This window comes from Perna viridis, chromosome 11, assembly GCF_037379345.1.
Source record: "Perna viridis isolate PV_CMFRI_1.1 ecotype Kerala chromosome 11, ASM3737934v1, whole genome shotgun sequence".
NCBI classification, from domain to species: domain Eukaryota; kingdom Metazoa; phylum Mollusca; class Bivalvia; order Mytilida; family Mytilidae; genus Perna; species Perna viridis.
Window position 1 is genome coordinate 11,654,649 of NC_142455.1, and position 16,307 is coordinate 11,670,955.

The 16,307-nt window shown below is 32.7% G+C and overlaps 1 protein-coding gene across 4 annotated transcripts in view; it reads left to right on the forward strand.

The window, feature by feature from the left end:
* LOC148602986 (neuronal acetylcholine receptor subunit alpha-10-like) overlaps window positions 1-16,307 on the forward strand; it is a 91,498-nt gene that overhangs the window by 37,513 nt on the left and 37,678 nt on the right. The gene's annotated exons all lie outside the window — the stretch shown is intronic.

Here is a 16,307-nt window from a genome sequence, read left to right on the forward strand (position 1 = left end):
CTTCAGTGATTCTGAGCGAATAAAAATATAACATAATTATTTAGTTTCATCTTTAAGTGTTTATGTATATAAGTGGAAAACTTTTTTGTGAGGTTGGAAATTACATTAGCAGTGAACTACTATCGACGTTTCGTTCTTTTCTTTCTATTATATATATGATCCGTTTCAATTTTTTCACACAGTATGTTTGATGATACAAGCAAAGGAAAAAGAAAAAAAATATTTGAAAAAAACGTGATATAACTTAATCAAGAAACCGAAAAAAAATTACATGTCATAAGAGATGAACGAACTCACTACTTTGGTGTGAGATTTGTTTCGCTAATTAAAAAAATCATTGGCTGTAAATAAGATATATATATAATTGCTAATGGGGATATATAACACATAAAGAGTTACTAATACATTTTTACTTTGATAGAACTCATCTGAAATGTCTATTTTCAGCGTTTTCAGCGCTTGTGGTAAATGAAAACTGCATTACCTAGCAATATGAGCTTCTTCAATCATGTTCCTGCTTTATATTTGATAATAAATGCTCAACAAATATATCATCTGAATGTTATCCTTATTACACATATCATGAAAGTGGTCTAATGTGTAAGACAAAAATTGCCTATTTATTTTATCATGATAAATTGTGATAGAACTTTAGGACATATAAACAACTTCAATGCTAGTAAGATACATCAAAACATGAAATACACACCACTGTTAAACCTCCATTAAATGTAAGTGTTTGTAAGAATCTCTATTTGAAAAGACCTTATTTAATCTCTGCATCTCTGGCTTTGCTCAGAAATTTTTCAATAGAATGTTAGAAAAATGAGGTTCTTGAAAGAGTTATCTGCCCTTGAAATGTTCATTTTCAGTGCATTTCAATGATATTCTAACTCAATGGGTCAGCATGATTTAGAATTTTTGTTCTGTTGTCGTTGATTCCGATGGTGAAAATAGTCGAATTAAACTTTCATAATGGTGGTTTTTTCATACCATGTTTCACCCACAGCCTGATTCTTACAGTTACTGACAATTAAAACACAAAATTGATATTGTGTATTAAAATCAGTGTTAATTATTTCAACCTTTTCTTCAACACTTCAAAGTTTGAAAATTGTTTATCTTATGTAATTAGGTACATCATTACATGTTCAGTGAAATTGTATGATTTCGTTTGTATATTTGTTTTGATCTAAGGAGGTAGACCTAGGGTAAGGGACATACCTCATGAAGTCAGTGATATGTTTGTATCATATTCAATTTCACCAAAGCTTATCAAGCTTTCATTTGACACAGACTGAAATCAATCTAAGTTACTTTGATGCTTACACGGCATTGATGTACAGTGCTGAATACAAACGTTCCATTGATTTTAACAGTTTAGTCCCTTACCCTAGGTCTACCTCCTTCAGAATGTGATAATGGGGGTACTCACATTTCATTTTTCTAGTAAATCTTCTAAGTGAAAAGGGGGATTACATGTGCTAGTTTTGTCAAACAAAAGGATTGAATACATTGGATTTTCTTTGTAATATTACTACATAACTCAATTAATTCATAAAGCAACTAATTGATAGATCTGTATACCTACATCAGAAAAATATTATCAATGTCATCGTTTTATATATATATATATATACGACAATATTGTGTTAACAGAAAGTTTAACAACAATTTATTAATAAGAAACATATGGTATACTAAAGCTGTTGATGTATGTAGATTAAACTAACCTAACCTCATAATATCCAGCAACAAAAAGGATATGCATATATGGAACGTTTTCAGTCGTCTATATTAAGGGGTGTTTTCATTTTTAAATATTTCATTTTTAAGAAAACATCATGTACCATACAGAAGTGTTCTAACAATACACACCCAAGTTTGTTGATATGTATCGAACCACATAAATATCAATTTCAGAAACAATTACAATGTTTCATTATTGCCAAAATGCGACAGAGTTTCAAATCGCAAAAATGAAAACTCGTACCATGGATTTCTGAACATTACTGTTGCGGATGTTTGCTCAAAGTCGCAAAAATTAGAATTGAATCTTCAACTGAAATGACAAATTCGCCATAGTTATTGCACGCAATTATTTCTGAATTTTCAGTATTTCTATATTTCAAAATACTTGAGTATATATTTACGATTTAGTTTGTTATTCAATCTGCAATAAAAAAAATACTTGATTGGTGTTTTGTAGTTCTCTATTTGTAGAGTCTTTAAGTAGCACTCCAGCTAAGAATCATGCACAATGTGATTCATGGGTAAAAAACCTACATATTTTTATTTTTGATACATTGTTTGAATTGCCATAGTAGACAGAAATTAACATTTAGTTTTTCATATAGTCTGTGTTCTTAGGAGATAAAAATCATATAGAATGCACTGTAGATTTCAAAGTGAAGGTAGATAACTTGACACTCAAATACAATAGAATCTATTGGATTTTCAATGTTGATTTTCTCCTAAGAGCAGGCAGATTTGAAAGAAAAATAACACATTTCATAATATAAACATATAACGCAACTTAACAACATGAATAAAAATATGTAGCCTTTTTTAAGGTGTATCACATTTTTCAGATTTTGCATGATTCTTACCCAAGCAGCTACATAAAACTTTTTAAAAAATTTCTAAAATTTTTCATATATTCATTCAACCTAGATCAAACACACGAAGCAAATCTATTGGATAGGAGTTGTTTACGTATTAGAGATAGATTAGGTACTTGATTTCTATTTTTTAGTCGTGAATGTATAAAGGGATGCTATATGACTCCTATCTTGGTCGTTAAACAGTTCGTTATTTACAGAAAAAAATAATGTCATAATAAAAAAAATAAAAAACCGACAACAAGTATCAAAGGACGGATTAAATGTCTGCCATGGAAACTTCAAAGATTACAGAGGCTGCCATTTTGGTCTCTGGAGTATCATTAAGGTTCATTTTATTAGCTCTTTACGCAACATTTGATCTACTGTAGACTTGTATGGCATAAAGATTTGATTAAATTATTGGAACACTTTAAAACATTCAGCCCTACATTTGTTTTAATAGAGGAAATGATATTGGTAGTTTTTAACACATGTTAAAATATTGAAAGAACGACTTTAATCTCAATTGATGGGGCATCTAATATTCATATCATCTTCTTGGTAACTAAGAATCAAAATTTGCTTAAAACATGTCTTCAATTAAGTCATATTGAGAGCCTAATGGACCCTGCTGAGTTTTTACCTCTCCGTTCTTAATTTTCATCCACTCTAAACACCTAATCACCGCTTTATGAGTGAAGTACTCGCGCTGCTTTTAATAAACCAACAGATTCGAGCTTATTTAATTGAAAGTAGGCGATAGGAGTTTTGAATCTTATCTTACAAGTGCTTTGAAACGCATCAGAAAGCTAATGTCTATTTTGGTTCTTTGTACGTACCTGCAGGTGATTGAGATACTTATGGCTATTATTCGTTAATTATCCCATACTAAATTGCAGAACTAGGCATTAGGTATTATCTTTTGGTATCCATAGTCCATTTTGATTTTTTTTCAAATTAGTAATTCGACGTGTAGTTTGTTTAATTTTTAAAATATTCCCCTCAAATTGCTGGCAAAAAGTGTGGGCTTCCTTACAGCCATTATTATTCGAAAAAGTGTGTGTTTCCTGTTTCTGTTTAAGTCACCTACACAGCCAAAAGTGTCACACATGAGAATCTATTTATTAAATATTATTTGCAAAAAACATGATTATCATATGTCTTAAAGTCAAATTTACTACGAGAATCATATGATTAGCAAGACAAAGTATGTTAAATTGAAACTTTAAAAGTACACAACAACTTCATAAACAACATTTGTTTTCTTATATAGCGCCTTACACCATCCTAATGATTCTGTTCAAAATTCAGCTTTACAAGACTACGTGATTCATTTTTTATTTTTATTATTATTATTATTATGTTTACGATTCCTTTTCGTTTTGTCTTCGTTCTTTGACATTTAGGTTTTGAGTATCACGGTAATAGTAGTTGCCTTTGATTTTACTTTCAGTAAAGAAGAAAATAAACGGCTATATTTTAGGTACCAGTCTTGTATTGCGAATTCCTGAGCGGGTGTACTTCAAAACAAGAAGGCTAAAAATATAGTGCACTTTTTTTGGCCTTATCCTATTTTAATTTTTGTTTGTTTATTTGATTTAATTTTTTGTTGCAAATGATCATCATTTTTCATCAACAGGGTAAATATTAAGCTATGACACTTACTAAAAACGTGTTTTGAGGAAAAACAGTATTTTCATGAAAAATACTGCTTCAGAAAAGGGGTCCATTAAAAGAACTTAAAATAAAAGTGAAAGTAGAAAATGTCTATTTTCAGTTCGACCTGTTCTGGTGTACCCAATTGCCTTTTTATTTGAAAATTTGAAAATTTCAAGTTTACTATGTATGATTGATTGATTGATTGATCAATTGATTGTTGGGGTTTAACGCCCAAGAAGCAATAATTCAGCAACATCCAGGCGATGAACATGAAATGGATGATAAAATGAACATGAAATGATGATGAAAGGAAAAATGGGATGAGACACAATGATAATGGGGTTGACAAATTTTGTTTGCCATTGGAAATAGGGAGAGGTAGATAGGTCGGGAAATTTAGCCCCCTGTGGCGGAGTCCAATGGTTCCTACTCCGTCAAAATACCACAGAAGGGTTTTTTATCGTGCCAAGGACGTGGCATCTTTCCCAACACATTGCCCTACTATGGTTTGCGGTTAGGTTTTCCATATTATGACCTGACATCCACAGCATGTAACATACCTGGGGTATCCCATTCCACCACCTGGGGAATACAACACAGACAAGCTGAGTGCTGCTGCGAGCCTATTCTTTTGACACCCAGACCAGCACGTGGTGGTTTATTGTAGTGGCCCATGGCGCAATGAATACAATACTGTGGCTTTGAGTGTTGTATATAACAGTTAATTGGCACAGGTGCTCATTTAGTTAATAGCAATTAGATTAGCGTTCAACTGGTGTTTACGTTTACAATGCGTTAATTGAAAAACTTCATCGTTCAGCATCATTTTTTCAATAATGTATACCATGATGAAACTGACGGCTGCTATTTCACTGATTAAATATAAAATGTTTTACGATGTATGAGTTAATGAACATAAAAAGCAGCAAGTTCGACAAGGATATAAGGTTACTTGTTGCAAGAGCAAATATAACCAGTATAAATTGACCAATGTATAGGTATCAATAAAATAATTCCTTAAACCGAAATCAGCTGACTTTTGACAACATTTGATATTACAAGTATTTTTGTATGAAGACAAAAAAATAACTTTGTTGAAAACTTTGTAAATCAACCTGAAGAACCTTTTAAGAACCAGACTGGACAAACTGTGACATTTATTTTCAGTGTCACTCAGTTCAGTAAGGGTAATTATCAAACTTTCCGAACGGACGTAAGATAGAGAAAACTATATGTTCTGTATATTTTACTTACAGTACCTGAACCGATCCGTGAAACAAAAATTGCGATCGGTCATCGATCACCGATCAGTCATCGATCCGTCAAACCGATCCATTAAGACGTGACCACAGAGCGGTCACTATATTTTACGGTTTTCGTTGTTTTCTTTGTCAATTTTACACATATTTACAAAATGCAATATATTTAAACATCATTTTATATTTTTATTTCACATTTCCTTTATTTTAAACAGATAATCCGTCATTTAACATAACAAAGCTGCGATCAGGTCGGTCACCGGTCATCGGGTATCAATCCGTGAGCAATCGATCAGTCAGCGGTCATCGATCCGCCAAAATTGTTGCGCTGATCGGTTCAAGGTTCAACCAGATGTCTTATCCCAACCGAATTGATCTTAGTCCTTTGTTTTATTTAATATCAAATATATATCTTATGACCTGTAAGGAATCTTGTAAAGGATTATGTCTCCTTTCATTCATTTATACATATGAACTTTTTTTTGTATTCGAGTCGTACGCAAACAAAACACAAAATTATCCAATAAAATAATTCAAGTAAACATAGTATAACCAATCTCTAAGCAGTAGTTTCTTGTTTGTAAATTCTTGTTCGTGCGGGTTTCTTCCAGTATGATTTTTTAAATTTTTTTTTAGGGGGGGGATGCTTTAGTCCATCGTTACATTGATTGAACTTAACAGATTATCTTCGTAAATTAAACACTTAAACACTTACTATCACATATTTTCAATGTTTGAATCATCATCGCAATGTTTCGCATAAAAATAAGATACATTATCACCTGTCTGATTCTGACATGAACTAAATCATGCAATTTTTACTAATTTGTTCTTATCTTGAACCAGCGTTAGTGTTTTCCATAAACATGATGTTTATCCCTTGAACTTCTACTTAAATTCACATTTGCACTTTTCTCTTTAGAACAAGGAAATGTTCAGTAAAATTATATTTGATTCGTTTGGATTCACAGTGATCAATTGCATGAGAATTTTCTTTGCAGGAAATACCGAGTGAAAACGAGAGCACGTGAACTGAACTCATTTTTACATCGATGGTCGTCTCACCTCACAAACATTCATTTACTTAGAGGGTAAATTCTTTAAGTTACGTTCGATGTACTTTACTACTTCTAACACTTCTTTCCGACTGCTATTAATAAAGTTTCTTACGCTAACATTTTGTATTAAGTTATTCACTGTTTTGATTTATCTAATAGAGTTAAGCCATTGTAATTGAAAGTATGTGGTATTAGTGGCGTAACTAATCTAGCAAGTGCTCAGTAAAGATCAGAAAGCTTTAGCTGATAGCAAGCTATTTATTTAACAGCAGTGTTTCTATATTCTCGAGATTCTATATTTGATAAGCAGCTAATAGAACCTGTAAAATTTGCAAGAAATGCTACATTCTTGGTACATATTCCGAAACCTAGCAGGAGAAGACATCATTTAATGATATCATCGAAATTCTATATAATCAACAGTATGAAAAGATTACAAAACCAAGAATTATATCATTTAGCGAAAATAGTCCACAATAGAAAAGAACAAACAAAATTAAAATTGATGTTTTAGTTTCCACACATTGTGTGTTGGTAATCGGACTTTGCAATGATAGAAATAAAACTCAATATCAACCTTTTGTAACAAGTGACCATGTTTCATCGTCGTTTATCAGAACAAAAACGGACAGACGATTTTCCAGTCGTGCAGAGCATTACTGTAAAAATATACTTAGAAATACTCTATATAAATTGGCATATGGTTGATATTGGTTTTTTTTGCAATGATTGCAATGATTTGCAACTTTCCCTTCAAACTTAGACATTACAGGTGTCGGTAAAAGCCTATAAATGTTGTAAAATCATTTTTTCCTTCTAATTGCTACTCAGATAATCTGATGTATTACGTTGATATGGTTTCATGAATTCTTTTTAATTGAGGACGCGGTTCTGACTCAAATAATCTGAAATATTTCGCAATAAGTCGCGAATATTCATTTCCGGAGAGGGTAAATTCTTTAAGATACGTTCGATGTGCTTTACTGCTTCTAACACTTTTTCCGACTTCTATCGATAAAGTTTCTTACGCTAACATTTTGTAATAAGTTACTTACTGTTGTGATTTATCTTATAGAGTTAAGCCGATGCAATTGAAAGTATGTGGCATTAGTGGCGTAACTAATCTAGCAAGTGTTTAGTAAAGATCAGAAGGCTATTTATTTAACAGCAGGGGAAGACATCATTTGATGATATCATTGAAAATTCTATATAATTAACAGTATGAAAAGATTTCAAAACCAAAAATTATATTCACCTACCGATAATAGTCCACAATAGGAAAGAACAAACAAAATTAAAATTGTAGTTTTAGTTTCCACACATTGTGTGTTGGTAATCGGACTTTGCAATGATAGAAATAAAACTCAATATCAACCTTTTGTAACAAGTGTCCATGTTTCATCGTCACTAATCAGAACAAAAACGGACAGGTAATTGTCCAGTCGTGCAGAGCATTACTTTTAAAATATACTTAGAAATACTCTATATAAATTAGCATATGGTTGATATTGTTTTTGCAAAGATTGCAATGATTGCAACTTTCCCTTCAAATTTAGACCTTACAGGTGTCGGTAAAAGCCTATAAATGTTGTTAAATCATGTGTTCCTTCTAATTGCTACTCCGATTATTTGATGTATTATGTTGGTATGGTTCCATGAATTCTTTTTGAGGAAGTGGTTCTGACGCAAATTTACCTGCATTATTTCGCAATAAACCATGAATATTGCAGTTATAAAGAGGACAAAATCCTATAATTTTTTTTTACACACAGCAAAGCCTGACTCATTTGATCATTTTTTTTTTTTTTTTTTTTTGGTTTTATTATTTTTTATGTCCATATAAGGTATTATACAGCTATTAATTGACACGTTTTCATTTAAACTTTCGACGTATGAAGATGTGGTAGATTTTAAATAAGTTAATTGGAAATCTGTTTTAATATAATTTATATCATTAAATGATAATGATAGTTACTCGTTAATGGTATACTGTAATTTTACTTTTGTTTCGATACGAACAAGCGCGAATAAAACTTAAAGTTGATTTTGATAATCTTCAGGGCAGAGAAATATTGACTGTCAAGGGGAAATAACTTAGTAAATATTTCCGGTAACATATGTTGGACGGACTATGTACCCCCAATTTATCGAGGTTGGACATTTAAAGAAAACAAATATATGCAATTAAAGCATACATTTATGTTTTATTCATTCATTCATACATTCTGGTCATGTATTTGAATTTTGACGTATTTGAATTGTCTAATTTATCATGCTTCTTTATTTGTTGCCGATATTGAAATGACATGTCGACATTTGGCGTGACTTTTTATTGTCTTGTCAATGATATGAAACACATCATGTTATCATGATTAATATAATAATACATATCTGAAATTACATACGGGAACTTTGTTTCCAAACGTTAATCATTGAATAAGATAGCATTAGCTGTATCCTGATATTACATACGAGACCATCTCTCCTTACGTGAAAAATTTCATGCGTAAAAGTTCACCTCACAAGAGCGGCGCAACAATACGGCCTATGTCAATTAGCAGGGAACATCGATGATATCAAGAAATCAACGTAGGTGACATTTAGAAATATTACTATCTGGTGCATTAGATGTAATTTAAGCACTTGAAAAATTAATTTCAATCTTCATCCTCAAATCAACGTATCAAGATAAAATGACGAGATTGAACGAATAGGTTTTATCTTTTTTATCATTTATTATGATATTGGAAAAGATTCGTAATATTATCGCTTTTGTAATTATGATGTTATATTTAACGTACAAAGTACTAAGTATATGAAAACATTACCTTCTTAGTAAATTGACCTAGATAAAAGACGCTTAAACGTCCTTATACTTGTTTCGTTTGTTTGTTTCCTATGTCTTTTTATCATTTTGAACATTCTAAAAATGCTTCTTGCCCTTGGTATCTTCCATTCAATATATATGTTGAATAATGAGACGTGTGTATTTAAGCCAATTCATAATGCAACCAATCTATATCTTCTCTAGAATGGTAGTCTGAGATGATTTTATAAGCCAAAAAAGCAGCCGACTGCATGATGTGTACATTTTGTTGAAACACTATCAAATAGGATTATCGTATTTGCCGGAGCTCGCCATAGATACGCGGATTGTCACGTTTTTGTTTTTGTTGGTGACAATTTTATGCTGTCCATTTGTGTTGGATTAAACCAAAAGAAAAAAATAACCGTAATGAAAGCGGGGATTTAGCGCGCTATAAAACCATGTATTACCCACATTCCATTTTGGAATGCGTGTACCAAGTCAATACCGTTACTATGTTTCCAACTTTCTAGTTATTACCCTGATATAGCCAATTGGTAAACGGACTTTCCTTTTGACTACTGCTAGATTTAATCAGTTCGATAATTTTGTTACTACCCTTCATTGGACTTAGTTCATCACTTCAAAATTTCTACCATCAACAACAATGAAATCATTCTTTGTTATGATATGTGAGAGATTTGTTCACAAACTTACGTTTTAACCCGTGTTTGACATCATATATGAACATTATCATTTTTAGGATTGTAATTTAATGATTTCAGGAGGTGATCGAACAAACAAAATGATAAGACGTGATTAAACTGTTACAAATTATCTAGCCTTTTGTGTGTAACGGAATTTTGATTACTTTCGTAACCTGAGAATTTACTGATAAATGATCAAGTTTCTACAATCTATAAGAAACCGAGCTGTTCATTTCTGATTCACCTTTGTTATAGGTAAAACTATAAACGAACCAATTAGTTGAAATTGCTACATGTACCTTCAATTCTAAATTTACAGTCAGTAACATAGTTAACCTCAGGCACTAGATTCTTCCCTTGTTTAAGGAGGTAGACCTAGGGTAAGGGACATTACTCTTGAAATAAGTGATATGTTTGTATCATATTCAATTTCAATAAAGCCTTTCAAGCTTTCCTTTGAATCAGCATGACATTAAGTCCATGTTACTTTGATGCTTACATGAGATTGATGTAAAAAGGTGAATTCCAATGATTAGTAAGAGTTGTGTCCCTTACCCTAGATCTACCTCCTTAAATGACCATTACATGATGATTTTTTAGGTTGTTACGTGGACAATTGACAAAGTGATTTAAACAGTCTATCAGACACAATGCTAAATACCTGTGGAATCAAAGACAGTATAAATCTCCTTGTCAATTGTTTGGTTAATTACCTAAGGCAGTTCATTAGGTAATGACCATTCAATTAAAGGAACTCCAACTCTACTTGCATTACTATGTGCGTAAGTATATGAGGCACCATCTTCCTAAAATCATTAAAATGATTCGGCTATTAGTTTGCGTTCCATTGTGGTTAAACCTGCGTTCTATTGTAATAATTTTAATTTCAGGGCAACTTTCTTTACTTTTTTTTTTATCAAATCGGTTTTTTTTTTAATTTCTGTAGCAACTTTAATAATGACCACAACAACAATAACAAAGTGTACCAAACTGACAGCCGAATTGTAGGCATTTGTCAAAAGGAATATTTAAGAAAAATTATAACGGCAATTGTGTTTTCCCGTAGATATTATAGAGACGATGCGCAAATATAAGTACAACAAAGTTTGCCCTATATCAGACATATACAATTACGACCAAAGAACTTGTTCTAAAATATCAGAGACAACATAAGCTGTACTAAATTAAGGCAAAAAAGAAAATCAGGGATATACACAATTAAGTGCAATGAGCTTGCCTTAAGATATCAGAGACAACGTAAGCTGTAGAATTGGTCTCTCGAGTTATATAAACGTTTTATTCCATAACCCCATTACGAAACACCCAATATCTAGTGTTTTCATTTAGTTAGTTCTTTTTGTTATGTACGCATGGGTCGGTTAAATTGGGTTTCGTCCGTCTACATTGTAAAAAATGACCTTTTGATTATAAAAGACCGTTTACATTTCCATCATTGGATTATATTATTCCATTAAATCTATACAGCCGTAGACATAGTTTTTCCCACAAGGCCATTTGACCAATGTCTTTTATTATTCTTAAACAATTCATGATCACGGTGTCTGGGCACCAAGGGGAGGTAAAATTTAATAGTATAATTTGAATATCTGAATCAGACCGGATTAAGGTTTAAAGGCAATTTACTTATGGAGTTTTTATCTTATGCTTTAATAAAAATTCTGACTTTACTTTTTTCTATAAAGCTAGTTGCCCCTTGCAGGTCCGGGTGTCAAAAGAATAGGCCTGCAGCAGCGCTAAGCTTGTCGTAAAAGGCGACTAAATAGTGATCAGAACCCTAGCCGGGGACTAGGGCGCTCTGCCCACAGAGCAACTGGGATGTGTGCCCCAGGAGGTGAAATGGGGTACCCCTGGCGTGTTACATGCTGGGGTTGTCAGGCTATAATACGGAAAACCTGACCGCAAACCATAGTGGTGCACCGTGTTGGGAAAGATGCCACGTTCCTCGCACGTTAAAGAACCCTACTGTGGTATTCTCCCGGAGTAGGAACCATAGGGCTCCGCCACAGGAGGCTAAATAGACCGACCCTACCCATCTATCCCTATTTCCAGTGGCAATCAAGGTTTGTCGACCCCATTGTCCTTGTGTCCCATTCCTTTTTCATTTCGTCATCATTTCATGTTCATTTTGTCATCAATTTCATGTTCATCGTCTGAATATGGCTGAGATATTGCTGCTCGGATGTTAAACCCCAACAAACAAACAAATAGAAAGCTAGTTGGGCAAATACTAGATAAAGCATTGTTGCCCACAGATTAAGGTCCTACTCCCGAAAGTTCTATAGTCGCATTCCATGTCCTGAATGGCCAATTTAAGGCGTTTGCAATATGACATACGGCCTCCATTTTTCATAAATATTCCCCCTCAAATTGTATTAGAGGGGATGTTTTGCATGAAGCAAGAGTCGCTATCCTTTTTTCACCGTCGTTTCAAGTTGCGTAAAGGATTTTCAATTATACTCTTATCTCTAAATTTTTCAGCAATTACACTACATAAAATAATCAGCATGTTTTGTTGCAAGTGTCTTATCACCAGAATGCAATAACACATATATATCGTTTTATTATTCGAAATAAGCAACAGTAACATTTTAAATACTGAGTTTGATAAACATTGTATTATCGTAACACGTTTCCTCTAATATCGTTTGAAATAAAGAAAGTAAGTAGTAACTGGTATGTCTAGATGCTATTATTTTAGTCAGTGTTCTTCCTCTAATTTGCGGAAAGCATTTAATATTCATTTTTTCCAGAAATAAGGTATTCAGACAGTTAGTGAACCCGGAACATGAAACGTTCGGTACATTCCCATTAGGGTCAATATGATACGATCTAAAATCATATAATATGATTTGTCACTTTTTCTGAAAGCTAATTATTAAGGTGACAATTCTAGACAAAATAATTTCAAACCTATTTCCAATTCTGAACATCACGCACATTCATAATGACTTAGACCATGATTAAACCTGTATCGTAAAGCACGCAATGTATTAAGATTATCCCATATTCGGGTTTGTGGTGCCTTACATTTTATTTCAATCATCGTTGTTAGTTTCTGTGAAGTAAACTGTCCACAATGTAACCCTTCTAAACTTTTCTTATATGTTCCTACCTGCTATGGGTTCGTCTAGATGTAAACAAAAACTAAATATTTTATTTAAATGACCTCATATAAGGTGAACAGAAATGTTTCTAGAAATAATGGGATACCATTGTACATGAGCAAATCAGGAATAAATAATAACAAATATTGTAATTGTCGTATCTAACAACGGAACAAGTCTTGATAAACCAAATAATGGATAAGATGTCCTCATTTTAATTCATTTTTTTTAAATGAAATGGTGTAAGGACGTTATTATTTAATATTTTGTATGATTTATATCTTTTTTTTTATCAATTTCATATATTTTGACGCTGGTCTATTTGGGCCATTTCAATTACCTGTAACATTTCTTAATTTAAGGCTCTCCGCGCATGATTACTTTTCCGGATCACCTATGGATTTGTTTGTGTGTGATGTCTTGTATTCCTCACTTTCATTTTTTTTATGTAATTCTAGTTCATGCTCTTTACTTTATTGTGTATATAAAGCGAATGTGTTTCTTATTTCTATGTTCAGGCAATACACATGCATTTCGAAGCAGGCCATACACTTGCATTTCGAAGTATAAAAATTTTCTTATTTCTTCGGCATTTTTGTTGATATCAAACTATGGTACTTATAAATGAGGTACTAGTTTCGTACAATAAGGCTAAATCTTAAGGATATTTTCAGCTATCAGAGCAAAGCAAGAAGCCTCCTTTCGGTTCCATGAGAATTAATTATAGATTGTCAAAATAGATTTGATGCTATTATATCCATATTATAATTAAGGGTTCAATTTTGGATACATCGATAATGAATTTCTTCTCCGCCTTCTCACATGCATGCCTCGTGCAACGGAACTAAATCAGCATTCCAGTTCATTTCACATTACATGTCAGTTACTTCTTATGTCTAAATGATCTTTCGTGTTATTATAACTGATTTCACAGAAGTTTTATGCTCCCAGTTTTTAGTGGATTCCCATTTGCTCATTTTATTTTGTTTCTTTGTACGTATTATTTTGGTTATTTTATGTGTGTTTCTTTCCCCTGTCTGGTCTTCTTCCCTGGATTGCGTTTTTTTTTTTTATTTCTGCTAGAATTGTAGTTCCCTTGATTACTCTTGTACAAGACATTGTGATACACATTTGAACGGCTACGTCTATTTTTGTCCTTCTTTTGAATGATATTTTATTCAAGCTTTTTTTCTGTTTTCTGTCGTCTTTTTCATTTTCTTATGTTCAAGAGTAATCAAGTGAACCAAAGTTATAGTGGTAATCAAAAGAATGAAATCCAGGGACAAAGACCAGACATGGAAAACAGACATACACAACAAAGAACATAAAGTAACTAAAATCATGCATACAAAGTAACAAAAGCAAATGAGCAACTCGGACTCCACTAAAAACGGTACGTGGACCGAGTGCACCGGTAGGGTAAGCGTCCTCTGTTTTTCTAGAAACACTCACCGAGTTGCTTATAAAAAGTCAAGTCCGGGGTAGACAAACGAGGAAAGGAAAACTATGACCCATTGAATAAATCGGTTTTTATGGTGCAGATTTATACACCATAACGTTTCACGAGTTCATGATGACGACCATAAAACTTCTGTAGTGATGACTTCAATCTTGTAGCAACATAACCCTGTTCCAGAAGCATATTAGAGTTCTAGCGCGATGCAAAAAGTTGCGTAGTTTCGGCAAGCTCTGGCATAACGTATGAGTTGTGATATGAACACTCCATACGCAGGTGCTGAAGGGATGTTGTCACAGATGAAAGGAAAGTTGACAATTTTGAATGAAAAGTCATCACGTTTGTCGTAAAGTGTGGTGAACAGTTTTCCTTTACCATCGATTTCTAAGTGTAGGTCAAGATATGAGGCTGACTTCACAGTGTCTGTAGTATCCTTTATCTCAAGTTCTTTTGGGTAGATGCGATGTATCAAATCCCCGAAATTAGGATTGTTTAAAGATAATACGTCATCTATATAGCAGAAACTGAGATTAAAGGATCTAGCCAAACGCTAGTCTCTCTTCCGGATCAAATTGTTAAATCTTAAACAATAAATTTCAAACATAATCGACGCATCTGCTTAGAACGCTATAAACCAATAGCATTATATATGTATAAATTATTCGTTGAGAGTAAAGAAAATGTTTCAGAAAACCGTGTTTCAGAATATTGGCAAATTATATCTTCAAAGATTTAACCCTGAATGACGATTGTTTTTAAACCGTAAAGGACAATGACAAAATTACTGAACTGCAACAGAACAGATAACAAATGGCAAAATCAAGCCAAAAACCGTATAAAGTTGGAATCAACCGCAACGATCCTGACTTGTTACACGCATTTCCGATAGAAAAGGAGGGTTAAACCAGGTTTTATAACGTGTTTAACTCCGCCATCTCAATAACGGTTAACTGTATCTTTATAACTATCAAAAATACATAACCTTTCAGGTATTGACATGCACATTGGTATTTCAAACTCTTTGTGGAAGGTCATCAATGATAAACCAAGACAAAGGATTGCACTTATACACCAGAGTCTCTCGAATAATTCTTAAGTTTAAGGCTTCCGTCTTTGACACTTTTCTTTCATATTACATTAGAAATTTGACAGGTTGTGTAATGGAAACGTCTGTTAGTTATCTGTAAAAGGTTCGTAATGACAAGATTATTGTGAATCCTGTAAAAATTGCATAACAATGTCGGTTTTGTCCTAGTAACTTCCGGACTAATTGTTCTGACATTTTCCCGATGCAGCATAAAGCACTTCCTGAGATTTGCTTATTTAATGAATAAATCCTTGGTTGGATAATATTTTGTTGTTTTAAGAAGATTGGGATGTGAAGTATTATATAAAATACTGTTGAATACCATACGTATTAATTATATTAAATTCGGTCAGTTCACGTAACATTTTATTCGGCCAATCAAATTTAAGCTTTCATGATTTTAAAGCATAATTAAAAGAGAAGAAAACGAGTATTCTGATAAGTCAATACATCAGATATTATTTATCATATTTATCAGAATTAATAGTATTAAAAATTTCAAAATACCTGAAACATTGAGACTTCATTAATTGTATTGCGCATGGCA